Raw genomic sequence first — 14,135 nt, 5'->3', positions numbered from 1 at the left:
AGAAGACTTACAGGATCCTAGAGACCTGGCTATTAGCAAGCTAAGGTTTTTTTTTCCTCTAGCAAGGCATTAACATTAAGATGGAGAGTTCCTGGAGGAATGTTATACTCTGCCTGATTCAAGTACTTGTCAATGGGCTTCAGGTTATAAGGAAATTTAATTTTATCTTCATTTCTTTTGCCTTTGTTTCCCACATCATAATATACTCTATTAAGTCTTCCTTTTTAAAAATCTTATCTACCAATCACGCAGCCACAATAACTGATTTCTCTTTTCTTGGCCATTATATTCCATGTGTATATGTCCCTCTAATGTACTACATGTTAAAACTGAAAAATTTTAAATGTTTTATTATGTATATGACACACGTAATTATGTGTTGTGTATATGTATGTGTATGCATATATTTACGTGTGTATAAGTGTGTGTATTTGAAGCATTAAAATAAACAGCTATGAACCCAAAATCATACTTAAGAACTAGAACCTTACCACTTTTGAAATATCTATCTATGTGCTTCTTCCCTAGTCTGTTTTCTCATTTTATCTCAAGGAGATCACTCTCTTGGATTTGTGTTTATAAACCTCTTTATTTTGTTTTTGTTGCAAGTATATGTGCTTTAATTCTTGAGCAATATATCATGTATTTTGCATTAATTTTGAGATTTGAACTTGTAATATAATCACAGTATGTGTAATGATTTGGTAGTGAGAATTAATAAACTTTAATTACATATAATGCCATGGATGAATTTGAGCAACAAAATATTGAATGAAAAAACAAGCAGTAACAATCTACATATAGTATGGTGCCATTATTATTGCAACCTATTTTATTTTTTTATAGGCATATGTTCCCACTAAACTATTAGTTCCTGAGGACAAATTTATTTTAAATTCATCATGGTAATATTTCTATTTCCTCAACACCTAGCATGGTGTTTAACCCATCAGATACAGTATGAACCATCTTTTCAAATTATTCATAGGGTCTTAGAATAGTCCCATTGCATTGGAAGGAAACATGAAATTCATTACTCAACTCCAACAACTCACCACAGATAAGAATTGCTTCTACAGCAGTAGCATCATATATAGTCTCTCAGTTTCAACTTGAGTGCTTCTAAGGACACAGAGCTCACCATGTCAGGTAGTTCTTCCATTACTGAATGGTTCCAACTGGCCAAAATGTTTCCGATAACAAACCATCATGGCCCTGCATTTTCTACTCCTATGTCTATTTTTCTTTCTTTTTTTTTTTTTCCCCAAGATTTTATTTATTTAGTTGACAGAGAAAGAGCACAGCAGGGGGCATGACAGGCAGAAGGAGAGGGAGATGCAGGCTCTCCACTAAGCAGGGAGCCTGATGTGGGAATTGATCCCAGAATCCTGGAATGATGACTGAAGCCCAGTAACCGACTCAGCCACACAGGTGCCCCCCCCCCTTTTTTCTCTCTCTCTCTTTTTTTAATCCAGAGAAGGCAAAGCAGTATAACAAAAACAATGAAGTTGGGTGTTTATTTTGAATATCTGCTCCATGAGTGACCTTAGCCAACACCTTGAAATTCCACAGTCTCAGTTTTCTCATTTATAAATGAATGTAAAACACTCACCCAACAATGTGTCTTACAATATACTGGATCTCCAATGAATGTAAACCTAGTTTAAAATAAATTACACAGCCCTTCTTTCAGAAATGACATTAAACTGTGGTCACTTCTGTGGTCACTTTTGTCTAGGCCAATTCTACCCATCACTCTTGTCTCCTTCTCATTCACTCAACCTAAGGACTAACAGTGTGAAAGGAGGTCACTCTGACAACACTTTTGCTCCTCTTGGGCCAGAGGACTATTATAGGAATGCAGGGAAGGAAAGCAAGAGAAAACTGTCCAATGATGCATGAAGTGCCGAGCACTTAAACTAAAAGCCAGTGTTGAAACCCAGAATGTGTCATTTCCTGGTGGTGTTTTCTAAGGCAAGTCATTTTGCTCCTCAACCTCTCTTTCTTAATCTATATAATAGAGATAAAAATGCCTGCATTTTGTGTCTATTCTGAGGGTTGAATGAGAAAATTCTATCAAACAGTGCTTAGAAGTCTCCTAGCTACCTAATAGAGGCTCAAGAAATGGTAGTTATCATTCTTATTTGGAACACTGACACTGTTCTCACCAGTGTCTTGAGATAGCATCATCAGCTTGAAATACAAATAAGTTATCATTCATTCTTATTATTCAAATTAATTCTTAAGTATCCACCTGCTAGACAACCACCCCACCCCACCATACTCACACCCTAAAATTATCCAAGAAACCAAAGGCTTATAAGTTCCAGTAGGGTCAGTCCTATTTCAAAACACACCGGGCGGGGGGGGGGGCGCCTGGGTGGCTCAGTGGGTTAAAGCCTCTGCCTTCAGCTCAGGTCACGACCCCAGGGTCATGGGATCCAGCCCCACATCAGGCTCTCTGCTCAGTGGGGAGCCTCCTTCCTCCTCTCTCTCTCTCTGCCTGCCTGTCTACTTGTGATCTGTCAAATAAATAAAATTGTAAAACAAAATAAAACAAAACAAAACACACACCATGGAAGAATAACTGGATAACCAGAATAGTTTGTGATGGGTTATCAATCTGTGCCATGAGTGATTTTGTTTCTGCCACTTCGTGGTATATACCACATGAAGTGAAGTTTGCCCTTATTGTTTGACTGGGTCTCTTCCCACTACTGAGAAGATATGAAAGTAACCTCTCAGGATGCTGTCAGGGACAAAAGGATGCGGCCCTACTCAGGATTACCCTGGGGTTACCCTCATCATCACATATGTGGGACACAAAATCAATTCCTAAATAAATTATGTGACCTCTCTGAGACACAGACTCCACAAAATGGAGACTGTTGAATTATGCATTCTTTTGGGTCTTCACATTTATCACTTGTTGATTTTGCATACAAAACACTACAGAATACTTCATGTCATATGCAAAAGAGCTAGTATATCACACACTTCACATGCTGGCAATTCCAGAATTCGGTTTCTCCATGATTATAATGGTATCAATAATAATTAACATTCATTGTGCCATATTTGATGTTGCTACCATTGTAAAGTTGTTTATAACACAGTATTCATTTTTCTAACTTTTGGGAATTTTGCCTCCTTTTAGATTAGAAAGAGCTAGAAAGAACAACCTTGTCTTATTCAATTTCGTTTACTCAGAAACTAGTAAATTCCACAGGATAGAAATTCCACAGTCTCAGTTTTCTCATTTATAAATTATAAATTTTATAATTCTCATTATAAATTACTCAGGATAATTCTAAGTCCCCATTTCTTCAACTATGAAATGGGGATAGGGATAATAAAAATAATAGTAATAACAGAAGGCCTTCCTCACTGAATATTTGTAAAGAACAAGTGAAATAAAATATATAAAAACATTATATAGGGGTGCCTAGGTGGCTCAGTCCATTCAGCAACCAACTCTTGGTTTGGGCCCGTTTATGATCTCAGGGTCATGGGCTCAACTCCCAATTTGGACTCCCTGCTCAGCATGGAGTCTGCTTGGGATTCTGTCTCTCCCTCTCCCCACTCATGCTCTCTTTCTATCTCTCTCTCTCAATCTCAAAAATAAATAAATAAATAAATAAATAAGATCCTTAAAAAAGTACTCAATAATTAAATATGTGTAATTACTTATGCTAGTTTTACATATGTTCAACCAATCTCCCTTTTAATTTTTACATTATAAACTCCTGCAGGACAAGGATTAGTTTTTTATCCCCTTAGCATCTGGTATCCAGATATGCAAATCTAATTCCTACTTAGGAAAATATATTAATTGATAATGACTAAATATGGATATTCAAGTCATATTAGCCTAGTTTCACTTGGATATAAGAAAAGTTGAACTTTTGAAATCAGCAAAAGGTACTTGGAAAAATCACAATTTTATAAATAGCCTTGGCTTAAAAACAACTAAGTAATTAAAAAAAAGGGGGGGTATTGAAATCCTTTATGAAAGTGGCCATCAGTTTGGAATATGCACAATAAAAATAATTCCTTGTGTGTTTTTGTATAAATATGTGTGTGTAGTTGTGTGTGAGTATATACACACACACATACAACATATATATGTCTGTATATATACATACCCATATATATATATATATATATACATGTAGTTGTACTTACTGAGGCTGTTTAATTTTCGTACGATACATTGGTACCTATGTTTTATGAACAAACCAAGTGAGAATCTGATTGGTTAAGGACCTTGCCCAGGCTTACATGTTCTAGTTTGGACGTAGCAATCCAGCTCCTTGGACTTACCATAGGGAAATCATATTAAAGAGAAAGGAACATCATGTATTAATTAAACCATAATTTTTCTCTAATATCAAAGATGCATTTTTTTTTCATCTCTAATCTCCAATTTTTTTCTTCAATATATTACCAAATATTTTAAGTTTTCCCTTTATTAATTTAGGAACTGTGCCTTATTTATGTTTTTATTTCCATTCCTAGTTAAGTCTCTGCTATACATGGGGCATTTGATCCTTTTAAATGAATGAAGGAATGCAGTATGTTCTCCTTACATGCTCCTTGTCTTTTCTCCTCATTTTGTATTCCTCTACATACCTTTCTCCTATGCCATTGTCCTTACTATACAGTCCTGTTAGTCTTCCACTTATTCTCCCAGATTTCACTATATGATTGGAAAATCCTTTTGTTGACCCCCAGAGACTCTTTTTTCCCATTATTCAAGCTCCTCCTAAAATTCCATTTGTACTCTCTACCTGGCTACATCCCAAAGCCCAGATAAATCCTGACTTTTTCATAAATTCTTCTCAGATTCAAAGCCAAGGGTCATTCCTCTTCCACCTCTATACTCTCTCAGAACTAGACCTGATACTTATGACACTTAGTAAATTTTATATCTGCATCTATATCTGTATTTACATTTATATATCACAACATTTTGGGCCAGATAATTCTTTAACTCTTTGTTGTGGGGCGACTGACTATACTGTGCAATGGCAGATATTTAACAATGTCTTCAGCTTTTATTCACTAAATGCCAGTAGCACATGCTCCGCTGTGACAACCAAAAACCTCCAGAATTGCCAGATATCCCCTGGGGAAAGAAATATCCCTGCCCCCAACACTGAGAACCTCTGATTTAAGTCTATATCCATATCCATATCCATATCCAAGAATAACATTGACTGACTGATCTTTTTTTTTATTTTCATTTGTTTTAATTGTGGTAATCATGTCAAAATGTACACATCTATCAAAACACCACATTGAGCACCATAAATCTATACAATTTTTTTCCCAATTATATTTTATATTGTTTTGATTTTTTTTTAATTTTATTTTTTATAAACATATATTTTTATCCCCAGGGGTACAGGTCTGCGAATCGCCAGGTTTACACACTTCACAGCACTCACCATAGCACATACCCTCCCCAATATCCATAACCCCACCCCCCCTCTCAACCCCCCTCCCCCCATCAACCCTCAGTTTGTTTTGTGAGATTAAGAGTCACTTATGGTTTGTCTCCCTCCCAATCCCATCTTGTTACATTTATTCTTCTCCTACCCCCTTAACCCCCCATATTGCATCTCCTCTCCCTCATATCAGGGAGATTATATGATAGTTGTCTTTCTCCGATTGACTTATTTCGCTAAGCATGATACCCTCTAGTTCTATCCACGTCGTCGCAAATGGCAAGATTTCATTTCTTTTGATGGCTGCATAGTATTCCATGACTGACTGATCTTAATCTATGTTAGGCACTATGCAAAAGAGCATATGTTACCTATTTTAATTTTTATGATGATTTTAAGCGGTATTATTAGCACCAATTTAGACATGAAGAAAGCGTGGCTCAGAGAGATAAATAACTCACAACAAAATGCACTGCAGAATGTCCATGTGTCTTTGCACCACGTTACCTGACAATTTAGGAAGAACAGGATTCCTGTCACTTGCTTTCACCTTTCTACCTCCCACAGGGTCTATTGTGTGATAGTTGTATAATTATAATTTAAAAAATTAGTTAATCAAAAGGAATACTCTTATTAGACTTATAATATGAAATATACACTCTCCTTGGGTTTTACATTTTCTGGATTTGCATTACTATGAATTGTCTACCTATTCCTTAACCCTGGTATGTTTATATTAAGCATGTAAATTGGGTATAATTATATTACTTAAGTATAGTATTTAATATATAACTGTGTTAATCTTTCTGTGTATCTCCAAATTTGGGCATCATAGTACAATGAAGAACAGATGAGCTTTCAGAATCAAAATGTTAAATTTAAATTGTGACTTCATGCTTAACCAGCTATGTGGCATTTACTTCAAAACCTAAACATTTCGTGGTCGGTGCAAAGAATATAGAGATAAAAACTTCATTCCTGATTATCTAGACAATTATATTCTAGTAAAGGGAAACAAAACTCGAAAAGGAATTAATTCAAATACAGAGCTATAATGTAAATAACATATACAAAGTATAGCGATGGCACAGAGGAGGGAAGGGTTAACTCTATCATGAAAGGACAGGGGAACTTCTAAGAGAGTCAGCACTCATGGTAGGTAATAAGGGATACACAAAGCCAACACACAAGCATCTTCAACTTCCTCAGTCTCAATTTCACCATTTGTAAAACAAAGATAATTCTATCTGTTTCATAGGGTTGTTACAAGTACTAAATCATCCTTTTGCACAGAGGTTAAACACATGATAAACACTGCCTTCTTTCTATTTCCTTTAACAGTAAGGGCTTTGTCATTAATCATTTTTTTATAGATTGCCTATTATATGGCCATAGGAATGTATAAGGAATTTTATTCATTAACAAGATAGTTGATTTCATCCCTTCCTCAGATATCCAAAGCAAATCTTCACATTCTTTGTACATTATTCCCCAAGGAATATGAGCAAGTTCTACATCCCACTGCAAAATGTTGTACAGATATACTTATCAGAAAAAAAAAAAAAGAAAGACAGAAAAGAAAGAAGAAAAAAAAAGGCATCTTCTACACAATTCTTCCATGACCTTCTTCCTTTCCTTAAAAAGAAAAAAAAAAAAGAAAGAAAGAAAAAAAAAGCAAAAACTATACAACTGAACATTCTGCCATGGTTGCTTTCTGTTCTGCTCAATGACAGCAAATACAAGAAGAGAACAGAAAACCCTGAAAAGTAAAATCAAATCCCAAGTGCTTTACACATATTTTTGAGCCTCTGTGGAGGATTCTAAAGATTGACTCTTCTGTTATTCAAACTGCTTCACCCACTGCCCTCTGAGAGCTCCAGACTTGGACTGTATTTGGCACCTTTATCCCCTAATGTCCCTTGTCATCAAGATAAGTTTTTATTTCTCTTTGTAAAGTGACAGCAGAGATCTAGGAAGATGAAGAATCTTTCCCCACTGAGCTTCAAATAACTCACTTCTAAAGCACTTCCATAATTCTTACTATGGCCAGGAGGTTATGAAGTCTCATTATCTCTGACCTTGGTCTTTCTCCACATCTATGACCCATGAGAAAAAAGGTCAGTTGCTGACATTCTTTCCTTCAACCAACATTTACTGAACACTTGCTAGGTGTACCAGGTATGGTGCTAGGTTATAGGAATACAGGTGCTAGGTTATAGGATTTATTCACTCAGGAAATAACAAGGTGAATATAATCTGGTTCTATTCATTTTAGTAGTCGTACTCTCTTCTTTTTTTGGAAAATTGTTAATATAGTGAAAACATATTTAACGAAGTTTCTATTAGGCGTCTTTATCACCCCAACTCTTAATAAGTCTCTTGATATCATAATGCAGAATTCAGAACATCTTTATAACGTGGCTTTGGCCTTAATATGTAGGCATACCTTGAGCTACAAGTTCAGTATAGGATAATTTCCATCATTCATGATGATCTGTCCATAGTTTATTGTAGCCAGCTTATATTAAAAAAGAAAAAAAACAACACTTGAGGTGTGAATTGTACCTTATATTCCATGATTAGTAGACCCTGTCTACTGCAATTGCCTGCACTTGCCCTTGCAAATTGCATTCCTCACCTGGGTATTCAATTGCTCCTGTTAGATTTGATTTCAATATATACAAATACATACAAGAACTTATATACTTTATGTACATCTTTTCTCCTTTACATAGCACTGAATCAGTAGTGAGTATAGTATAGAACTGAGGGACACTCACTGTACTAGTTGGCTAGAAAGGTCTCAGCTATTCAATTTGGGAGATTCAGAAGAGTTGAAGGATAAACTTGAGTCTGACATGAGATATCAACTTCTAAGGAGTCAAATGTAAAGTATCAGATGACAGCAGTTGGGGACATATGCAATTTGATGATGCTATAAAACCAGGAGATCCCAAGGTAGTACCTAGAAGGCAGAAAGCAGGGCCCAGGCTCCAGGGAAAGAGTTGGCAGGGCAAGGTGAGGGTGCCAGGCTCATAGCAGATAAAGATCATATTATCAGAATCCTTTGTCTGTGAGGACTAGAAGCAGAAGTTGAGGCCCTAATAGCAGCCAGTCTGGAAGCACAACCACAGCTGGTGATGGACTGATAACTGCTATGTGCTAGGGCTCCCAAAAGTGCTCAGTATTGCTCTTAAACTTGCACATGAACAATTCACAGACTATATCTAGATGGCAGGCTTTAGCAGGAAAGAATCACATATTCTTCTACTAGTCTAAATCCTCAAAGGCTCAGGGATGAGGCAGGGCAGAATCAATAGAGTATGCATATTTATGGCACATAGTATATACACCTACCCTGGCACACACATATACTCCTTAAATGATGATATTGTGAGTAAATATAAAATAAAGTTTGAACTAAGCCTGTGTGGAAATAAATGTATTCCTTCCTGCCCGTCTGCCTTCCTTCCTTCATTTAATAAATACACATCATGGGGCGCCTGGGTGGCTCAATGGGTTAAGCCTCTGCCTTCAGCTCAGGTCATTATCTCAGGGTCCTGGGATTGAGCCCCGCATCGGGCTCTCTGCTCAGCAGGGAGCTTGCTTCCCCGCCTCTCTCTGCCTGCCTCTGATCTCTCTCTCTCTCTGTCAAATAAATAAATAAGATCTTAAAATAAATAAATATATGTGTATGTGTGTGTGTGTGTGTATATATACATGTGTATATATATATAGTGCCAACTATGTGACTGTTGCCTTCGGGTATATAGAAGAAAACAAGCAGAAAAGGTATTTGCTTACATGGAACTTACATTTTGTGAGGACAGGAAGTGATAATCAAGATTCAAATAGGATAATATAAAAAAATATGCATGCCCTGGAGATAACAAAATATGGTACTGTGATAAGAATTTTGCTTCTATCTACATGAAGATAATTATGACTAAATACAGATTAATAGGACATGAAGGGGACTAATTCTGCCTTCTGGATATAACGGTATGTCTACCATTTATTCTCCTTTCCCTAATCACATTTTCTGATTTTGCTATTATATCACATTCTCGTGCTGCAACCCTCTCCAAAATTTAATGTTATTTGACGAAAACATATCAATAACATTTATTTTTCATAAGTAATATTTTTGAGACTAGCTGAAAGGGGCAAACAGGAGAAAGGCAGGATGAGCTTTGGGGTCCAGGCAGAACCTTCCTCTTCAGAGCACTAGATTATCCAATGCCAGCATATGGTAAATAAATAGTCAGTGCTCAATAAAAATTCTCTTTCCTTGTACCATGAGTATAAGGAAAAACAGTATATTCTCCTGGATATACCATGGCTTTTGGCTTTGCATTATGCATAAATTCAGTTCCAGAGTATGTCAAAATTTTAAATCCACAGTTTTCTTTATGAATTCCTTGCACACATCAGCATAAGCCCCGTATGACCAAGGGATCACTAGAAGGCTCTTATGTGTAAAAGTGAAGAGCCTTTTGATAGCAGGAATTTGATTTATAGAAAAGAGAATCTTTTCCACAACAAACTAATTTTTCTTATTCTAATGAATGAAAGAAGAGACAAACCCAACCTTTAATTCTTGCTTGGCTGCCCACATGGATAAGTTATTAATCTCACCATGCCTCTGTTTTCTTGTTTGTAAACAGAAGGATGCCTAATTGCTTTGAGGTTCAAAAGCAATTACATGTTCATATACACTCACATACCTAAATTCTATAACACAATGTTTGGCACATAGTACACATTTATAAACATTTTCTTCCTCTTTGAGGAGCTCTGGCTTTAATTTCACACAAGTCACAAACTGAACCCCATAAAGATGAAAATAAAGAATATAAAATTTGAAAATGTGTAATTTACTGAAAGCACAAGAACCATTAATTGTCAGTGATGGTTCTCATTAAACTAGCAGCATATGTTGCTATTATAAGGATGTTTGTCATGAGCTCCTGAGAGGTCTATTAACAATAAAATCCTATTATTCCAGATGTTTCACATCCATGTAATACACCCACAATAATTAATTTCATATGGGCTAAATTCATAAATCTAGAAAACTAGAAAGACACGTTATTCACCACAGAAGGCATCTTACATTCTATTTATAATCAGACTGAAATGCTAAAAAGTGCCATTAATTACAGGGAAGCCCACTATCATCTTTCTTTATCTCTAGAATGGACTTTGAATTTTAAAATAATTCATTACCATTCTAAATGCAGCATCTGAAAAAACAAAGAGAAGTTGCTACTACATCTGCTGCTGCAGCCACAGCCTTTCCTTCTAGGAGCATGTCTGTCACTGCCTTTCTGCTGTGACTCCCAGTTGGCATAGGCTGAACCCCTACTTTGTGCCAGGAACTCAATTAGGGCACTTCACCTGTGTCATATAAATGTGTCATGTAAACAAGATGTCTGTGTTAGTGAGATAACTGTCCCATTTTATGAAGTCTCCCCCTTCTAGAGGATAAAGCCTCAAAGAAGTTAAATAACTGATCCAAGGTCACAACTCCTCAGTAGTAGGACTAACATTTGAATTCAGAACTCTTACACCAAAACCTGGTCTCTTTTCACATTACCAAGCAGCCTATCCACAGCACCAATAAAAACTTTCATTTATTCTATGCCTGACTTAACCTGTCAGATAGCCTGAGATGGGGAGAGATCAAATGGGGGCCCTATAGTAGAGAGTCTGAAGGTAATACTGGAACTGTCACTCAGTTCCACAGTCCCCTTCACAGAGGGCCAACCAAGAATTAAAGCCAGCATTCAGACTCTCACATCCCCAGCACCTGTCATGGACTCTGGTATATAAAATCAATGTTTATGGAATGACTATTTATGACATGGTTAGATCATGTGATAAATCAAATTCAGGCTATAGGAAGACAAGACAAGAATTCAACAGGTGGGATTTTAAGTTTATGGTATTGTGAACTAACCATGGATAAAGGGAACATCTGGAAGAAATAATTTACTGCTTTCAAACTTGAGAATGGAACTGCTAGAACAGCAACTGTATCACATAAAAAACAGCTATGTTAATAGTTGGTATTTATTGAGACCCAGCTATGTGTCAATCACTATACTAAGAATTTGAATCCTCATAACAACTCTATGAGATAGATGTTCTTATTATTATACCTGGTCACAGAGAACTTAAATAAGAAAGATTCCACAGTAAGACACAGAGCCAGCATTCACAGAAGTCTGGCCCCAGAGTCTGCTTACCACCACTCCACTACATGCTTCTTGTGAATTCAAACTACGCTAATGGGATACCATGAAAGTTAAAATTCTCATATATATTTTAATATATATTCTTACATACTTTTAATAAATTTCTCATGTTTATATCATATACATAAGAAATTTAGCTAGAGCTAAACGGGCTGTAGGAATCAGGAGAAGTCAAAAGGAAAGACACCATCCAAGAAGCGGGAGAGGCTGGGTATCACACACCACAGTGCTAGAACATTTGACATATGCTCTTACCTTTAATCTTCTCTGTAATTATGTCTGGTGATAGTCTGATGTTCAGAACTTTGACTTTCAAGTCAAAGAGAGCGGAGTTCAAATCCAGCTCTGATGCCTTTTAGTTATGTGACCTGGGCTGGTTCATGACCTTCCAATCTCTCATGTATAAAATACATGCAATTTTATACCCCTAATATACTAGAAGGCATTGGAAAAATTAAGCAAGATATTACAAGTAGAGGGCCACCTGGGTGGCTCAGTGGGTTAAAGCCTCTGCCTTAGGCTCAGGGCATGATCCCAGTATCCTGGGATTGAGCCCCACATCAGGCTCTCTGCTCAGCAGGGAGCCTGCTCCCCCCCCTCTGCCTGCCTCTCTGCCTGCTTGTGATCTCCATCTGTCAAATAAATAAATAAAATCTTTAAAAAAAAAAGATATCACAAGTAGATTACTAATATAATTCCTCAAATATGCTTAAATGTGCTTATAGGTATTATCATTATTGAGTACTCCTTTTACATATGAGAAATCAGAGGGTTTGTGGAATGTATGAATAAATGACTGGAGAGAAAGCCACAGGTGTTGATGAAGAAATCTCTCCCCTGTTCTATCTCCAAGTGGTAGCAATAAAGAGGAAACATATTCATTTAGTAGCTTCAGAGCAATGGCCATTTGCACATGTTATGAAATTTGCTGGGTCCTGTGTCCAGTGCTAGCTCCAATCCATGAAGGCTCTGGGTAGGCTTGTCCTGTTCCATTCCAGAGAGGAGGAATGTCCAAAGTAGCAGTAATCTATTTCTTCCAACTTCATGTGATATAAAATACAGTGAAATGAACACAAATAATCAAGGAGTCTATTTTTAAACTCTGCTTTCAGATTTATAATATTTTGTCAAGAGATGACTTCTAGTAGCTACCATCATTATGATACCTGCCTGTATGAATTTACAAGCTGCAAAGGCTTTCCATGTATATTCTCTGTTGTGATTCTCACTATCTGTTAAGTTGCTGGAGTGTCAGCATTTATCTTCCATGATATGGAAACTGAGGCCTGAAACATTTGAATGCATTGACCCAAATCACATGAACATAACAGAAAGAAGAATAATTTCATCAAATCTTGTCTCTTGCTTTAAAACCTACCATGGCTTCTTACTACTCTCAAAATAAAATCTGAATTCCTTTCCATGACTGGCTATATAACCTTGCTCCTGCCAACTGGTTGAACCTCATCTCAGACCACTCCTCCTTTAGCTCATAGTGCTCCCACAACATGGGCTTTCCTTCAAAGGAAGAAGCTTCTCATCTCTTACCTGCCTCCTCTGGCCCTGTCTATGGTCTAAGGACACAGAAGAAGCCAGTTGGCAGAGTTTTGGGCAGAACACACCTGAAATGTAAGGGAGGCAGTGGGGCACAGGCTTCATGTAGAAATTCTAGAGAGTTCTGCCCTGGAATGCTACTGAGGCTTCTTTAGATCCCATACATGGGGTTACTAAAGAGTAATTCTGTTAAAAATTATGGTCCAAAGACCTAGAGAAGACAACTAACATTATTGAGTTATTTAAGTGTGATATCCTCTTAACTTTGTATGTCTTAGTTACAGTAGAGGAAATTAGAGTTAATGAAATAAAAATAATTTGTCCAAGGATGCACAGTTTCTAAGTGGCAAGTTGGTATTTAAACTTGCTTATTGGGTTCTACAACGTATGACATTTCTCCTCTAAAAGGATGCCTTGATGCTACATTATCAGGATTACTTCACTAGGGCTATTTTAATTTCCCTACTAAAGACCAGAATGGTTCAAGACAGAGAAATAGTGCTAAACATAAAGGGAGAGTTAGCTGACCTTGTATCTGGGGAACACAGCTAGCGGGATTGGAAGACAAGGGAGCCTCAAAAGGACCAGAATTTAGATACACGGTATTTGTAAGATAAAATTATGGAAAAAATAATGTTTGAATCACATTGCATATTTCTAGTAGTTTTATCTTATTATGCATTAACAAGAGACATTTAATAAAAGCTTTACCCATCTTCAATTCCACTATTTCAGTTGTTGAAAACAAACAGCACAATTTAATTATATCTTAAAGACTTGTCATCCAAAGACAAATTACAATGGATTTTCTAGGGTTTTATGTTAAGAAAATCTACTTCCTAAGATATCAGTGTGGATAAAACACTCTGAA

The 14,135-nt window shown here is 36.6% G+C and overlaps 1 protein-coding gene across 1 annotated transcript in view; it reads right to left on the bottom strand.

The window, feature by feature from the left end:
• TENM4 (teneurin transmembrane protein 4) overlaps positions 1 to 14,135 on the bottom strand; it is a 2,938,802-nt gene that overhangs the window by 1,958,169 nt on the left and 966,498 nt on the right. The window lies entirely within an intron of this gene.

The sequence above is a fragment of the Lutra lutra genome, chromosome 10 (assembly GCF_902655055.1).
Source record: "Lutra lutra chromosome 10, mLutLut1.2, whole genome shotgun sequence".
NCBI classification, from domain to species: Eukaryota; Metazoa; Chordata; class Mammalia; order Carnivora; family Mustelidae; genus Lutra; species Lutra lutra.
The sequence above is the reverse complement of the archived record's forward strand: the minus strand, read 5'-3'. Positions and strand labels throughout refer to the sequence as shown.